The sequence below is a fragment of the Botryllus schlosseri genome, chromosome 9 (assembly GCF_051294905.1).
Source record: "Botryllus schlosseri isolate E-star chromosome 9, Bs_hap1, whole genome shotgun sequence".
NCBI lineage: Eukaryota > Metazoa > Chordata > Ascidiacea > Stolidobranchia > Styelidae > Botryllus > Botryllus schlosseri.
In genome coordinates, this window is record NC_137244.1 from 10,201,667 (window position 1) to 10,217,674 (window position 16,008).

General features: G+C 40.6%; 1 long non-coding RNA gene across 1 annotated transcript in view; it reads left to right on the plus strand.

Annotated features, from left to right (window-relative positions):
* Positions 1-12,886, plus strand: part of LOC145446050 (uncharacterized) — a 106,578-nt gene extending 93,692 nt beyond the window's left edge. The window contains exons 5-11 of the long non-coding RNA XR_013917186.1: positions 402-495; positions 1,096-1,189; positions 2,146-2,311; positions 3,193-3,243; positions 5,730-5,859; positions 8,189-8,295; positions 10,310-12,886. This is a non-coding gene — a long non-coding RNA (uncharacterized LOC145446050). The remainder of the gene's footprint in view (positions 1-401; positions 496-1,095; positions 1,190-2,145; positions 2,312-3,192; positions 3,244-5,729; positions 5,860-8,188; positions 8,296-10,309) is intronic.
* Positions 12,887-16,008: the final 3,122 nt, after the last annotated feature.

The window sequence follows — 16,008 nt, forward strand, 5'->3', positions numbered from 1 at the left end:
ATTTTTCGATGCAGCAATGCACTTCGGATTAAGATATATATATATAGCAACGTAGATGTTTTATAGAATATATTAGATCCAATACCTATACTAAAGCCGCAAAACGCATTGGAGCATACATGCGGGTAATACGCACAGATTGAATTACACCGAGATTTCACCTATATCGCATCATTTTAAATAGCTAATAACGTAATAATGAGTTCTGTGCACGGCTATAGTGTTAAGCGAGGATATGACCGAATTCGTATAAATTCGTATGTACATGCAAGTTCCCTAGTCCCACTTATTACTCGTTTCGCGCAGTGTGCTTACAATATTATGAATTAATTAATTAGCTAGAGCAACAGTATATATATATTATTTATCGCCTATATTTAAATTCGCTCATTTCATTTCAGATCAAAACGCCGACATTGCATACGCAATTTACGCTCGGAAAATTTCACATTTCTGTCACAACTATCGCGCTATGCACTTCTCCTGATGATGCAGGTGAGTTAGGCTACATTTCCGTATAGATTTGCATTATGCCGATTTTACAAGTCCATAAGCTGCTTTTAGATAATCTCCCATTTTAAAACGCTATGCCACTGTGGGTTGAGGCTATAACATTTCAGATCACTGACATCACATCTGTTCCAGACGCTAGCGTTCAAGGCTACATCTTTGCGCAGCTATATCTAGCTATAATTTTTCGATGCAGCAATGCACTTCGGATTAAAATATATATATATATATAGCAACGTAGATGTTTTATAGAATATATTAGATCCAATACCTATACTAAAGCTGCAAAACGTAATGGAGCATACATGGATAATACGCACAGATTGAATTACACCGAGATTTCACCTATATCGCATCATTTTAAATAGCTAATAACATAATAATGAGTTCTGTGCACGGCTATAATGTTAAGCGAGGATATGACCGAATTCGTATAAATTCGTATGTACATGCAAGTTCCCTAGTCCCACTTATTACTCGTTTCGCGCAGTGTGCTTACAATATTATGAATTATTTAATTAGGTAGAGCAACAGTATATATATATTATTTATCGCCTATATTTAAATTCGCTCATTTCATTTCAGATCAAAACGCCGACATTGCATACGCAATTTACGCTCGGAAAATTTCACATTTCTGTCACAACTATCGCGCTATACACTTCTCCTGATGATGCAGGTGAGTTAGGCTACATTTCCGTGTAGATTTGCATTATGCCGATTTTACAAGTCCATAAGCTGCTTTTAGATATGCGATTTTAATAGCCACTGCGGGTTGAAGCTGTAACATTTCAGATCACTGACATCTGTACCTAATGCCTGCGTTCAAGGCTACATCTTTGCGCAGCTATATCTATATCGAAGAAGTGTACCGACGTCGTATCATTTCCAGTCACTCAACTATAGCATAGATTGTGCCCGCAAAATGCAAATTCGTATTAAGTGTAGCCTGGCTAGCTCCGCTTATTACTCGATGTTCAGTAACGCCGTATTAATGTAAGCTGCGTTTGCCGGGGCTATAGGAACGAAGTCACTCAATACAAATTCCTGCCTCCTGCTAGATGATGATAATATGAAGCCACTAGTCCATAAGCTGCTGCTTTTAGATATGTGATTTAATAGCTAGTGCACTGATGCTTTTCCGATAGTGAATTAAATCTATAACCTATGCTATAATTTATCTCCTAAACGCTATGCCACTGCGGGGTATAACATTCCAGATCACTGACATCACAGACGCCTACGTTCAAGTCTAGATCGTTGTGCAGCTATATCAAAGAAGTGTGCTGAGGTCGTATCAAAGTCGATCAACTATAGCATAGATTGTGCCAGCAAAATGCAAATTCGTATTAAGGGTAGCCTGGCTAGTCCCGCTTATTACTCGATGTTCAGTAACACCATAATGTAAGTTGCGTTTGCTGTAGGAGCGAAGTCACTCAATACAAATTCCTGGTTCTTGCTAGATGATGGTAATATGTAGCCACTATCACCTAACCGAAAGCAAGTCGCTACTGCTGATTGAGATGATTGCTATAATGAACGTAGCGAATATCGCCCTTAAACGTACTAAGCAAACTTTGAAACTATTGATTTTATTCATATATACATTTACACAATTTCATTTTCTTGCTTCAGCTCCTTGACGAAGCGACGCACGATCGAATCATTCTTGCGGTGATCTTCCCCAAAGGAATTTAAATAATGTTCCGTACTCCATCCGCGCGCCTTATGGACGATGAAGCTTAGACAATGATGACCGCACGCTCTGGAACGTTTGTGCTGCAGACGCTTTATGGAGCAGGTATAATTTTCTGGTTCTATAAAGCACGCAATCTCGTATTTCAGCGGCATTAAGCCAAAGCTATCGTGAAAATGTGTCTCATCCTCATCCGCGTAAATGCATATCCAGTGACTTCCGATTTTTCGAGCTTCGTCATAATTGATCACGATAGCATAAGGAGGAGGGGGTCGCCTCGGCAGTCGATCGATAGGAAATGTGCCAAGGAAAATATGTTTTGTTGACTCGCAGCACCACAATATTTGGTCTATTTCATCCCCGTTCATAGCACGGTCACTTTACGACTGCTACTGATTTGCAATAGCTTCTGGAATTCCATGAAACAGAGCAAAGTAGTTTCCGCTGTTAGCCCGCCAGCAGGAAATGTGATCCGTAAACTTAAGGTACCACTCTTTTGTAAGTCAAAGCAATCATCCAAATCATCAGGGCGCAAATTATAAACCAGTAGACAGAAACCACTAGCGAACTCTTCAGGTGTTAGGAGTCCTGTGTTTCTCTCCATTGCACCCGTACCCTCAATCAGGTTATGGTAAAGCTCCGTGTAATGACCCTTATCGAAATCTAGCTCATAACCTCCCTCCGGAATCAGAAATCCGTTCAGTTTCAGTTCGAGTCGTTGCATATTATTGTGTATGAAATTATAAGGATTTTTCGTAACATCTCCTTGAAAGGCTTTCGTAGCTACCATTCCGATGATTAGGCGAGAAGGTAGAGTCCCGCTATATAGATTCCCGATATCTATCTGCGTCGTAGCAGCCGCAAATGTTCGGGTGATCAATTTCATGTCGATATACGGATATTTCGCCTGGGCATTAACCATCATCGCTGTCTTCACATCGTCGCTGACTCGTACGCTACATAACTGTAATTCCTTTTTCGTTAAGGTGAATTGACCGGTAGCATCTCCCATCATGAAAAAACTTTTCGGATTCAAGGTAAGCTCAAACTCGAGAGGCACGTCATGTAGGATGTAGCGGTCTTGCAGACATAGTCCGTGATGGATTTTCGCACGTATTTCCACCACGTTATCATCCTTATAGGCTTTACTCCTGTTGTAATATCCTTTGTTAGCCGAGGCGTTAGTTCCACCGATCGTATCCATTTTTCCTAAAGTATCCTTTCTCCATCCTGAGGCCCTCAGTGTGGTATTTTGCACGTCAAGCGGAGTGAATAAATTGTGCAGATAGGACGAATAACACTGTACTTTTATATCTTGTTTCAAAGTTTCGTTAGCGACTTTAATTTGTAGTTGAGAAATCAAGGAATTCAAGATATTATTTACAACTCCAACATCATCATCGGCACCAATTGCTTCGCCACCTTTCTTTAATTGTAAATGAAATAAGAAATAGCTCTCGCTCAAATCGATAAAGTCTTCTGAGCCTTCGAAGCGGAATGTTATCACACTAGAGTTGTTCAAAATCGGCGCTATCTTGATGATTCTTTTCTTTTCGACGCTAGTCTGTGTCGCGGGAATGTGAAATAAATCCAATGAGGGATGTACCCCCTCTGGGGACTGTACATGAATTAACTCCGCCATCTATCAAGTCTCAAGTAACAAATGATGCTTATCGTCGTGTAATATATATTTAATCGAAAATATCTTTGCGACGTCTCTTTTTCGCGATTTTACGACTCCGTCTTGGCATTTTTCTTTTTCTCAGTAAAGAATCGAGAGCGTTCCCAGCGGCTTCTTTGCCGCGTATTTTAAGACCATCACCGACATTCTCTCCATTAAGAACATCAGAGGCTACTTGCGCACCGGTATGTAGTAGACGCTTCCCGAGTGATTTTGCACCTTTCGAAATTAAGGGCATAACGCTTCTTCCGAACGAACGAAATAAGTTTCCAAGTCCATGACCTCTCTGCACTTTACCCCGAAAAAAATTGATATCACCACCGCTCTGTTGGTGATAATAGTTTCTGAACGCCTCCCGATCACAGCAATAATGACTCCTCATGATGTCTCAAAGCAAGTGTGAGATGAAGAGGCGCGTTCCCAAACTTTATAGCTTCGCCTTTATCATCACGAAGCATAACGCGTATCTCGCTTACTCGCTCCGTATTCAGAGGAAAGAAATATATTTTTTTGAATAGCATATGCTGATATTCATCTATTCCTGTCGTAACGCGGATATTACGTAGTAGAGGCGCACTCGTATCACCTACAATTTGAGGTGTGATGACATCCGTATAAACTAAAACGTTGGTCACGGACACAGGTTCCCCTTGAAAGTGAATCGTTCTTCGTCTATGTAATCCGCCATCTAGCTCTACCTCCGAACGAGCGCCTCCTCTGAGAACGGGGTTTCTATTATCCATGAAAAGTGTCGGACCGCTGGAACTCTTGTAGGGTCCCGCTATCAAGACCGGACCAGAACCATCTACCCAAATAAATCGTGCTTTTTTCTGATCGTGATTGATACGCTTCATCAAACTAATTTTATCATGATAATCACCAGCCGGGAAATAATAAAAATTATTATCGCCTTCCGCATCATTCACGTACCATAATAAGCCGTCGTAAGGCTCGAACGTGGGCTGAAAATTATTTTTAAAAGACAACTCGGCAAGCCCTATCTCCCATTCACCAGAATCTATCGGTTTCGCGAGATCGATAGTAAAATCAGACTCGTGTGACGTAATATGAATATATTTCATAATGCAACTCCCCGTCTACGAAAATGCAATACAACACTCGAAGGAGAACTTCGAAAGGGTATTTTCTGTCCCTTCTCATCAAGTAGCGATATTTCGACGCGTTCTAGCCTATTTATATTAACAGGGAAATAAAAAGGCTTCGTGTAATATTTCGAAAATGATTTACGATCGTTTACCTGTACGACGCGTAACAACGGTAAGAGCCTACCGCTATCTTCTTGTGGCTCAATGATATTACAATGAACATAAACGAAATCGATAGTCGGATCATGTCGCATGCGAAAGTTCAAATGAATGATACCCTCGGTGAAAAAATAATTCCACAATGTACAATTAGTATTCGGGAAATGAAACACCAATAACTCCTCCTTCGTTTCCTTATACATAAGAGCACCGTACAATTCTCCGAGGCGTAGCAAGCTACTATGCCCTATGTCCGTCTCTGGTCGCAATTTGTCGGTTACCTCGTTATGAGGTAGAGAGATAGACATACTATGATTTTCAGGGAAACATGTTACTTTTGCATCAGGATTGTCTCTTTCCAACGATCTATACATGTCATATAACGAGTCGTATTCTCCCAATTTAAAATGAAATTTTCTTGTTCTCTTTTGCGATCTGATCCCATACCTATTCTTCGTGATCCTATACTGTTTTTGATAATCCGTAGGGAAGGAGATCTCAGCCAGAGAAACTTCTGTATCTTCCACGTTTTTCGGGACGTCCAATTCAACGCAATAACTCGCTGTTGTATTATCAGGAAATTTATCCATGGAAGCGTTCGAAAATAGCGTGACGTAGCTCATATTTTGAGCTTGGGATTCGGAAGCATATAACCAACGCAAGAGGAGAGCAGTGATATCCAAAGCTCTTTGTTCCCATTCGAAATGGTAAGATTATAGAGAGAGAACGATACGATGACCAGTATGATTACTAGTTGCGCCAAAAACTGATAAAGGTTCCGACTAGACGATATCCTTCTTATCGACCCAGCTGTCGAATCCACTTCCATATCCCAACCAGCGCACTAAATACTGTTCTCGTCCCGCGCGTTTACGCCTTCTTATAATCTTCTCGACACGCCAAGTTTGCGGTTCTTTTACGCGTTGGAGCTCCTCTCTATAAAATCTACCCTGTATGACTTCACCACCGTAATCACGTAAGCGATACATTGGGGGATCTCCCTTTTGGGCGTCTGCGATATAGAAAATTTCCCGTTGCCAGTTGGGTAGGCTGCTTTTCTCAAAAAGATTTCGAATTTTCGATATACGGACGGGTACTCCTACAGCGAGGTCGGGTTGTTTAGCTTCTTGAAACCCGTAAAGTCTTCTCCAAACCGATTCCTGATTAGACGAATTCACTTGGTTTGGGGCCATGGCAATGCTACGATGGTACGTCCTGTTGTAGGAGTAAGTAAAGTCATCGAGAGCGCTCACGTAATTCCTCGTGTTATTTTTTGTGAAAAATCGATACATAATCGCTTTCATAGTACGAATCACTCTTTCGACGACAGAGGATTTTAATTCGCTCCTCGTATAGAAATATCTAACTTTGTTCTCCTTTAGATAGTTCTGGAAAGCGCGATTGGTATATTCGCTACCTTGATCGGTTTGTAACACTAACGGTACGCGTTCACGAAACACACGTTTGAAAGCAGAAATCATACTTGAAGCAGTTTTATTTTTAATCGCTATCATCCAAAGGTATTTGCTAAAAATATCAATCACGACCACCACATAACGAAAACCGCTATTGTACTTTGAAATAGATTGCAGATCCATCAAATCGCTCTGAAACTGAGCATTGATACCAGAGACCACTACACTTTCACGCCTAAATTTCTTACGTAACGGAAAATGAAAAGTATAAGTATCTTGTCCTTTAAGCCATTCTTTTTCCTTTTGCAAATAGGCGCCCCTATACGATTTGGGCTGTTTCGGATCAAAATAGTCTACGTCTCCCATTCTTTCCCGTATATACGGGGATTAGGCTTACGCTGTCTCTTATAAAGCCAGGGAAACGAAGGCTGTGGAATCCGGCGCGGGCGTTTCTTTTGCGGGCGCTTTTCTTTCGCTACGGGGCTCGCGAGCCCCGTGTGTGCGGCGGGAGGGCGGGCGGTCGCTGCGTCTACGTCTTTTCTCAAGTTTCTCAGTTGAGCAATACCATGCCTATACAGAGCTAGTTTCTCGGAAGCATTCAATGGAGAACTTTTAATTTTCGATATATGTTTATCAAATTTCTTTTCCCATTCGTCCTTGCTTCGAAATGCGGGGAATTGTAGTTCACGCATTCTTCCCGAAAAGTTTACCCAACAGACTCCCGATGACGGGGATTGCAGCGCCTAATATAGCTAAAAGAGACTGATTAGAAAAAAGTTGCTATTTTATCATAATTTTTATACCTGAGAGGAATCCACCCTTTTGTAGCACCCTCCGTTGACCTCTGCGAGTTTTTTGCGCCAGCAATTGTCTGATATCGGATTTGTGTTTTCCAAGCCTCAACTTTCTAGACGGGTAGATACGTACTGTCCCCGAAGCCAAGTTATGAACGCACTGGCAAACGCAACTTAAAAATTGATTGTTCGATAAAAGTTCTTGTCGCTGTTTCCCTTTAGCATTTTTCAAAAGTTTTAATTTAACGTGATAGTCGCTCAATCGTTTTCGAGATATGTTACTTCCCCTCTTCGACATGTTGAATGCCCTAAAATCTGCAGCGCGAGCTTTATTTATTCTTGATATACCGTCAACTTTTGATGTGGGAATATTTTGCTGCGAAGACGATAATTTTCGTCTGTCTCTTGCGTCACGTCGACCAGTATGTACGAGAACGGTTTTCGAGTTGCCTTTTTATAAGCCTCCGTAAGGAATCCGGCTTTATCCGGGAACATTTGACGTGAAAGAAAACTGATTTGACTCGCATCACGGGGATTTTTAAATATCACGATATAGCTCGCGCTCAGGGTCATATCCCGAAAGCCTTGACCCCTATAGAACAAATTTTGACAAATGAACACGACACTAATCTTTGCGTGATGGCTGTATCGAGTGAATAGATCTCTGGCCTCTTTCGCTTCCGTCATCATGTCGTCGATCACCAAGAGAACGTGCCTATTTCCTTTCTGTAACTTTTTGAGCTCGGAGAGCCCTTGCGAAAATTCTACCCCTTTCATTTTATCGTACAACGCCTGATAATTATTATACAACCATACAATTTTTTCAGGAGCCGGTCTAATCATCTTCTCTGCGTTCTTCACCAACTCATAAGTAAAATAACTCTTCCCGCTACTGCTCGGACCAGCTACGATCATCCGAAACGGAGCATGCAATGTACGTATTCGATCCATTTATTACAGAGATAAAGGCAATGTATGAATTCCATCATCAAGCACAATCCTTTTATAATAACCATAACTCAAAGCACTTCGATATTGCTTATACGTAAACATATCGCTGCCATAGCAACGAAAACCACTATTGACGCCGCCCGTGATCGATCTATTTTGAAGAATGCCTTTGAAATCTTTGAAAGTTTTGTTGGCCGTTTTTTGAAGCCCTTTCGAGCTGTACTTATCGGTGTCGTGCTAATGCCATTGCAATAGACATCAGTCCAATTCCAGCAAACATGAGACTCTTCCAAACTTTATTGTTACCGAATGCTGTGTTATCGAAATATCCTACAAAACTGTCCTGAAACAAAAATAAAAATGTTAGCCTTCCGAATCTTACAGAAAGTTAGCGTAGCCTACTTGTTAGGTAATTCGAAGTTCGCTGCGCTTGGAAAGTGAATTACAGTGCTTCACGGGAAAAGTTGAGAACAAAATTATAAGGCGGAATCTAAGGTTCCTTATCGAGGGATGATAAGGGTTCTGGTGATCGTAGTACCTCGAGCTAGATAATAATTCTTAAATCCTTAGTAAGGCTTGTAAAATCGCTTACCCATCCTCCGTTTTGCGCTATCCACTTTCGTCTTCTACTACCAATGTAATTCCCAACTGTCTGTATGATACCTTCTATATGATCACCGTGATGTTCATCCTCGTTCTTGCGAGCAAGAATGCTACCGAGCACAAAAAGGGAGACAATCCTACCCCAATTTTCTTGGGTATCTTTGAAAATTCCATCAGCTATCATCAGGAACATTCGCTCGTCGGGTGAATATTCTTCATATTTTTCATTGACTTCTACATCACTATAGCGAAGACGTTTGGAGAGCGCGTTTACGATAGTTCGGTGTCGCTCAAACATTTCATCCCCAACTCGCCGTAAGGTTCTCTCTGCTTTCGTATTTGCCTTAACGCATGAGCCGTCGAGTTCGTACATGATATAATTCCTAGCCAATGAATATGCTCCGGATGTAATTTCATCCTTTTCTTCAGTGAGCGAAGGTGATGCTCGTGATAATTCCATGGTTTGAGGATGATAGCGAGTCAGAGTTCATTTCAATAGCGTCTTAGGGACTTTCAAAATCAGTTGCTTGCCACAACTTACAATTTATCGATCATACGACGTGAGTAAAGCGAGAATTCGTAGGCGAACATCGATCTTTATAGCGTCTAAGCTCTATCCCAGAGGTATATGTACTATCCGAAAGTGACGAAGTTCTATATGATACATTGTATATGCACTATCCAATAGCTCATAAGTACTATGATCATCGAGGCATAAGCAGCTCCGCAGAGCCTACCCTTAACAGGAAATTTGTGTATACATTTTATATGCAAAATCTATGCTATACTTCAGCGTATTCGGCTTTAATAGCTCCTAACATTATAGTAGCACCGTCGCAGCTTACATTATAACGTTATTAGTCGCCGCTGGCGTTTTACTATCGATTTAATTACCTTATTCTAGACATGCAAAAAATTATGCAGGTATTAGTATTAAGCTCTACTCAGTAAACTGCGATCTGAAATAAGTCGTAGGGATGGTACTACAAAAAATAACTATACATCGTTTTGTATGGCCACATATTGTAGTGTTGCGACATAGAGCGGACGCGTCAGTGCAAGTTTTGAAAGCTGGAAAAGATACGCTCGTATTATTTGATTCGGATATTAATCCTGCGGAATCTCAAGTTATTCGTAGTCATTGGAAGGATAATTGCATCATAGATGTGCAGGAAAAAGAGATCTTTCGATTTGTGGGTGTCGTCAATATTCAACGAAAATCCAGCCATATAATTGTGCGCGGGTCCCATTGTTGAAATTGAATTGATCAGCGTGACGTTATACATACTGCGCTGTATCGAAAGCATCAATGCCAGTTGGATATCGTCGAATGGCTGTCTATAATGTTAATGACATACAAGAGTCCTAGTTATCTAAGCTGTGGATTTGCATAGCTGCTTGTGGATGCAAGAATGGAACTCGTGAAGCGACATCGAAACATCAATCTGGAGGATTTCAGCAAGTGAATCGATGCAATGACGCACAATGATATCATTGATATATTATACTCTTTTTCCAAATAAATGAACTCGTACACTATACAATGCTATTTCAATGAGACTGAGTAAGTGTCAGCTAAAGTATAAGACATAAGGTTCGCACTGAATCGTTATATTACGGGAATCGACTCGACTTCTCGGAATCGTAATTAAATGAATGTATCGACAGACAAGTTAGTTGAAAAGTAAAACTAATCTCAGTAAAGTAAAACTAATTTCAGATACACTATAGTTTAATTTTTTAAAATTAATAATCCGCATCAAGATGTCGTTAAGTAAATCATTTTTTAGGTGTTAATCATCACCTCGTGATTGTACTCGTGGCATTCTTACTAACATTCTAATTATTGATAACACGTACCAGGAACGGATATGAGCTACGTGCCTTTTTCTGTGAGCAGTCGACGTTCTAATTTTCCGTGATACGACCTAGGGGGCCTATCATTCGATCGGTACCAAGCACATATTTCAACGCTGCATAGCTCAATATCTGTATAAAGCATACTGATCATGAGAGTATATCAATTCGGATAGCAATGTCGAACATTGACCAAAGCGATTCGCTACCTAAGCGTAGTGTGGATCCTACAAATTACGCTACATTCAACTGCGCTTGCATCGGTACCACAAGTAGCATAGAAATAAGCGAAGATGAAACTCGGATGGGTCCCATTGAACAGTACCAAGCTATGATAAATAACAGAGGGGAAAAGATTTATGAATGCTATGCGAAGCATAGAGATGTAACTGTCTCCCCGCTGAATGATCCGGTTTTCTATAACATGACACGCTATGCTCGTAGACTAAGCACATTCATGCGATGGGCGGATAATATCAATACCTCCGGAGCCGAGCTCGCAGACTGCGGATTGTTCTATTTGGGCTATAAGGATCATTTAAAGTGTTTCTCGTGCGGAGGGCTGTTTCAAAATTGGTTACCGTGCGATGATCCCTGGTTCGAGCATGCAAAGTTTTATCCTGCGTGTCCTTTTCTCATCAAGCGGAAGGGGTTGCAATATATTCGTAATGTCTGTTATGCGACACCTAATATAAGAAGAGGCTCGACTAAATTTGATGGCGAGGTGGAATTGCGTGATGACTGTTGTACTTATGTTTGATATTTCTTTTCAAAGAATGAGTCTAGCAATCCGTGGAGATACTATTCTGGCCCAGGGGCCCTATAGAAAAGACTTGTATCTTTTTAATGACATCACAAAATTACGTATCGAAGCCTCGAATGGAGCAGAATTGAGCTCGGATCAACTCTTTGTACATTCCACAAGTGGGGCCATTCAGAAATATCGAGCCACTCTGAAGCATGAAGGAGGTTTGGTCGTTACGTATACTCGCGACGGGATCGAGCATTATCAACCTCTGAATCCAGCTGATGAATTTGTCATCTATTCGCCCAGCGTAGTTGTTCCTAATCCCGACCTTCCGCTCGTATCGTATATACTACAAGCCAGTGATCGCTACATCAAACAAAACGGTCAGATCGAACGAAAGAACTCGGATCGCAGTGTCGGATGGCAGCAAAGCGGTGTACCTCGAAACATCAACCGATCTGGAGGATTTCAGCACGCGAATCGACGCAATAACGATCAACGATATCATTGATATGCTATTTTTATCGAAATAAAATCGTACACTATACAATGCTATTTCAATGAGACTGAGTAAAGTGTTAGAAGATACGAAAAGCGCTGAATCGTATGAAATGGGGTGATAGAGATCAAACCTAGAACCTAGAGCAAGATAGTTGACTGATTCCTCTGTGAAGACGTTATGAAATCTAGTTCAACGTTTAGTGTATTACGCGAGAATTCATATTCTCAAAAGCAGCTCAGTAAGCATAATCATGACGATGTGGCAATGGGCGTTATATAGATGTGACGCTTGATGATGTGGCACTGATGACGTAGCAGATGATGTGGCAATGGATGGTGATATATGCATTATCAAGTTGCATTCGCAGAATTCCCCAAAGTCATTGACTAATTAATGATGACACAGGCGTTATAGTCGAACATGGTCTTACATTAATGTGTAATAACTCGAAAAAGGGTGTTGTCTCGGAATTTAAGAGAGAATCGGCGGTTATATTCTCAAAACAGCTCAATACGGCTAGTTTGCTCAATAGTCTAGTGGTGAGCGACGTGAAATTATACCCAACCAAACCAGGTTCGATTCTAGCTAAGGTAAGTTTTGATGTGGCAATGAGTGACATAGGTGCAGCAATCGCGCGGGTTGATGCTGTGCAGCGTATAGATGCGGCAATCAATGCGGTGATGATGTAGCAATGGATGATGTGGCACTATAGACGTGGCAATGGGTGTGCTATAGGTGCGGCAAGTGACGTGGCAATGGGTGTGCTATAGGTGCGGCAATGGGCGGATGATGTGGCAATGTAGGCGTGGCAATTAAGGTGACGTGGCCTTCTGTGATTGGTGCGTAACAATTTCAGGTACCCTCACTACTCCTGTTCAGTCATCTTGATATATTTCCTGATGATCTTGTTGATTAGCAAGGACAGAGGTTCCACCAAGACATCAAAACAAGAAAAGAAATATATTTGGGCAGATGAGATGAACATATTATGGCCGATCATTGCTGGAACCTTTCGAGAAACTGCACTGAATTGCTTACAGGCGAAAATCGTACAAAAAACAATTGTACTTTAAAATAAATAAATAATATTAAATTCCAACTGATTATTTCAAATTTACAATAGGTGGTTGACGCAAAACTGATTTAATTAATGCCACGTTATTCGAGTATCTAAGTAAATACTTATATACATGACTAAAGTCTATTTCTGTACATGATATCCGTTAAAGTCTGTACCTATGATAAATCTAATCCCCCTAAATATAGTGCTGTTGCTGTATTTTGATTTAAAAGAGTTTCTGTGTGTAAAAATAACAAGTAGATGGAATTTCTAAACATTATAGTACGACTAAACGATTTTCTATCCAGCCATTACAGCGAAGATAGGAGATTTTGATCAAAATAGCCTAATGGGTAATCTCCAAAACAAGAGCTAATTAAAAAAAGACTAATGTCATATTCGAAATCACTGCCCTTCAGAACCCTCAAAATCACTATTACTTTGTCTATCTGAAAATATGTGTTGACGAGTGCAATGATTCACGCGACTTAAATGCAATACATCACCGATCTGATTTTTATTTTTCCACAGACAAGCGAAGCAGATTACGGTAATTACAATATATGCGCATCAACATCCGTGCCGGTGGGACGAACATGCTCGCAATTAACTGTTTCAAATCCTTTAAATGTTCCGTATTCTGGAACTCCATCACTAGTCATGATTGTTTGCTATGTATCCACCATCGTATTAGTTTGCTTCCTATGCTGCGTTGTTCTATATCTTGTTTTGCGAAGAAGAAATAACATACATTCCAATTCGGAAACGGCCAAGAAGAGCGAAACTTTAGAAAGCGATAATGAACAATACGCCGGTACGTTTGTAATTTTTGTAATACAGTTCGAACTTGATGCTTCATGGCGATTCCTCCGAATTTAGAATACGAAGCAAAAACGTGCGATGTAGGCTTCAAAGAAACCATTTCTGGTCCACAGATCTATGAAAATACCGAACCGCTTGCGTGTTATGAGGAAGTGCATTAGCATGGATGCAATTCGACAGTTATTGCACGTATCGCGAATCTGCACGATGGACTTTTCCGACCTGAACCTAAGCTACGGGCCGAGTTCCACTGACATGACCTATACTTTGGCGTTACAATTTCTTCTGATCCAATTGTTTACATTGATTCATCTTGTTTCTGCGCTTTCATTTACCACATAAATTTCAGAGGCGATAGATAATATTTTCGCTTCGCATTTTAGAGTGTAAAATGGCAGAATGTGTCGCAAGTTTGACCGTAGGTTATATTCAAAATAAACGTTAAATATTTCCTATTTTCGCGAAACACTTTCACACCGCTGGTTCTGCTCACCCAAATTGGTTACAATTCATTCACAATAACTACTCATTACACTATACACTGCTTGTAGTCTCGGTGTTTATTAGCATGAAGTTCTACCAATTTTGCGTCTCACGAACAAGACCCTCCGCAACAAACATTTTATCGAGCAAATTCTAAATTCTTGAGTTTGCAGACAATCGTACCCTCTCCACAATAGCGAGAATCGTGACATTTTGTTGTGGAAAACCAAAAGCATACAATGCTCTCTGAAGTAGGATCGTCCAAATGGCCCGTTTTGATTTTTTAAACCTGTGGTGGTGATATCTAATCGTTCCATATTTTGGGGATGATTGCAGTAGCTGATGTCCCTAAATTGAAGTCAGTTGTGATGACACCGGCACAGATGTTGCTGTTTGTGGTATTCATAATGTTTGTCGACCACTATGCAGAGCTGCGCAGCCAGCGTCGTCGGAGTCGGAGTTTCGCTAGTCGGAGTTCGACTCCAACTTCTGTGATATGGAAGCAAGTTTATTCAAAGGTCTCCTAAAATTACTCATAATAAATAAGATTTGATTTTTAAGTACCAACAATAACTGCTATTAGTAACGATATTGATAAAATTAGACATTATTTGCAAATTGCAACTCAGTTGCAATAAAGGAAGAACATTGCAAGATGCATCTTCGTGACTGACGCAATATCGTTGATGCAAGCACCAACTGTTGCAATTTTTGGAATTATGCCATGATACTGTGAAAGAGTCAATAAACCGTTTGGCATTGTAAGTGACAACATCGCTTGTAAAATTGATGCGAATATAAGCAAACGCTGTTTCCGACTTCACTTGATCAAAAATATTTCAAGTAATAAGTAGCTCATCCGCTTTAGTCGAACAAATCTTTGATAAATCGTTCAAGTATAGTATAGTCCAGAGGTCTCAAACACGCGGCCCGCGAGACGATTTTGTGCGGTCCGCCACGATATTTTGGATTTCGAAGTATTCGACAATATTTACCTACCAATTTAGTTATTTATTTGAGAACCTAAAAATCGCTCTATAACTCCTCATCAAACTTCTCTAATACATCACTATCAAAAGTTACCACGCAGTGGAAGAGCAACTATTACGTGAGGTTACTTGTTTATGATGGTAAAACATGTTGATGATTCGTGACTGAAAATTGTGATTTGGACTTGGACGCGATCTGTAGAAGTACTCGTACTCGTACTCGTCGCGTCAAACGTTACAATCAAATAAGGACTTTTGTGAGTCGGAATGCAGTGACTTGGTTCAACCACGCACGCAACAAACCATGGTGTCCTATATGGTGTGGACACAAGCAAATCTCACGGCTCAGTGAAATTGGTGTAGGCTACGTCACACTTTCCATTTGGTCAAAGGCAATTTGACGGTGATTTTTGACTGGCTTGCCGAGCATGAAATTTGATAAAACAGATATCAATCGAAAACTGCCGCGGTAATGATTGCGAAAATATAAATTTATTCTGCTCGTGGTACTGAAACTCCCCAAAAGAAGCCTCGAATGTTGCATTGTAAGTGAGTTTGTTATTGTGAGGCAGCAATGACGTCTGGGAGCAGGTGAGGAACACCGGAAACTGCAAGCATATTGGCCATTGTTG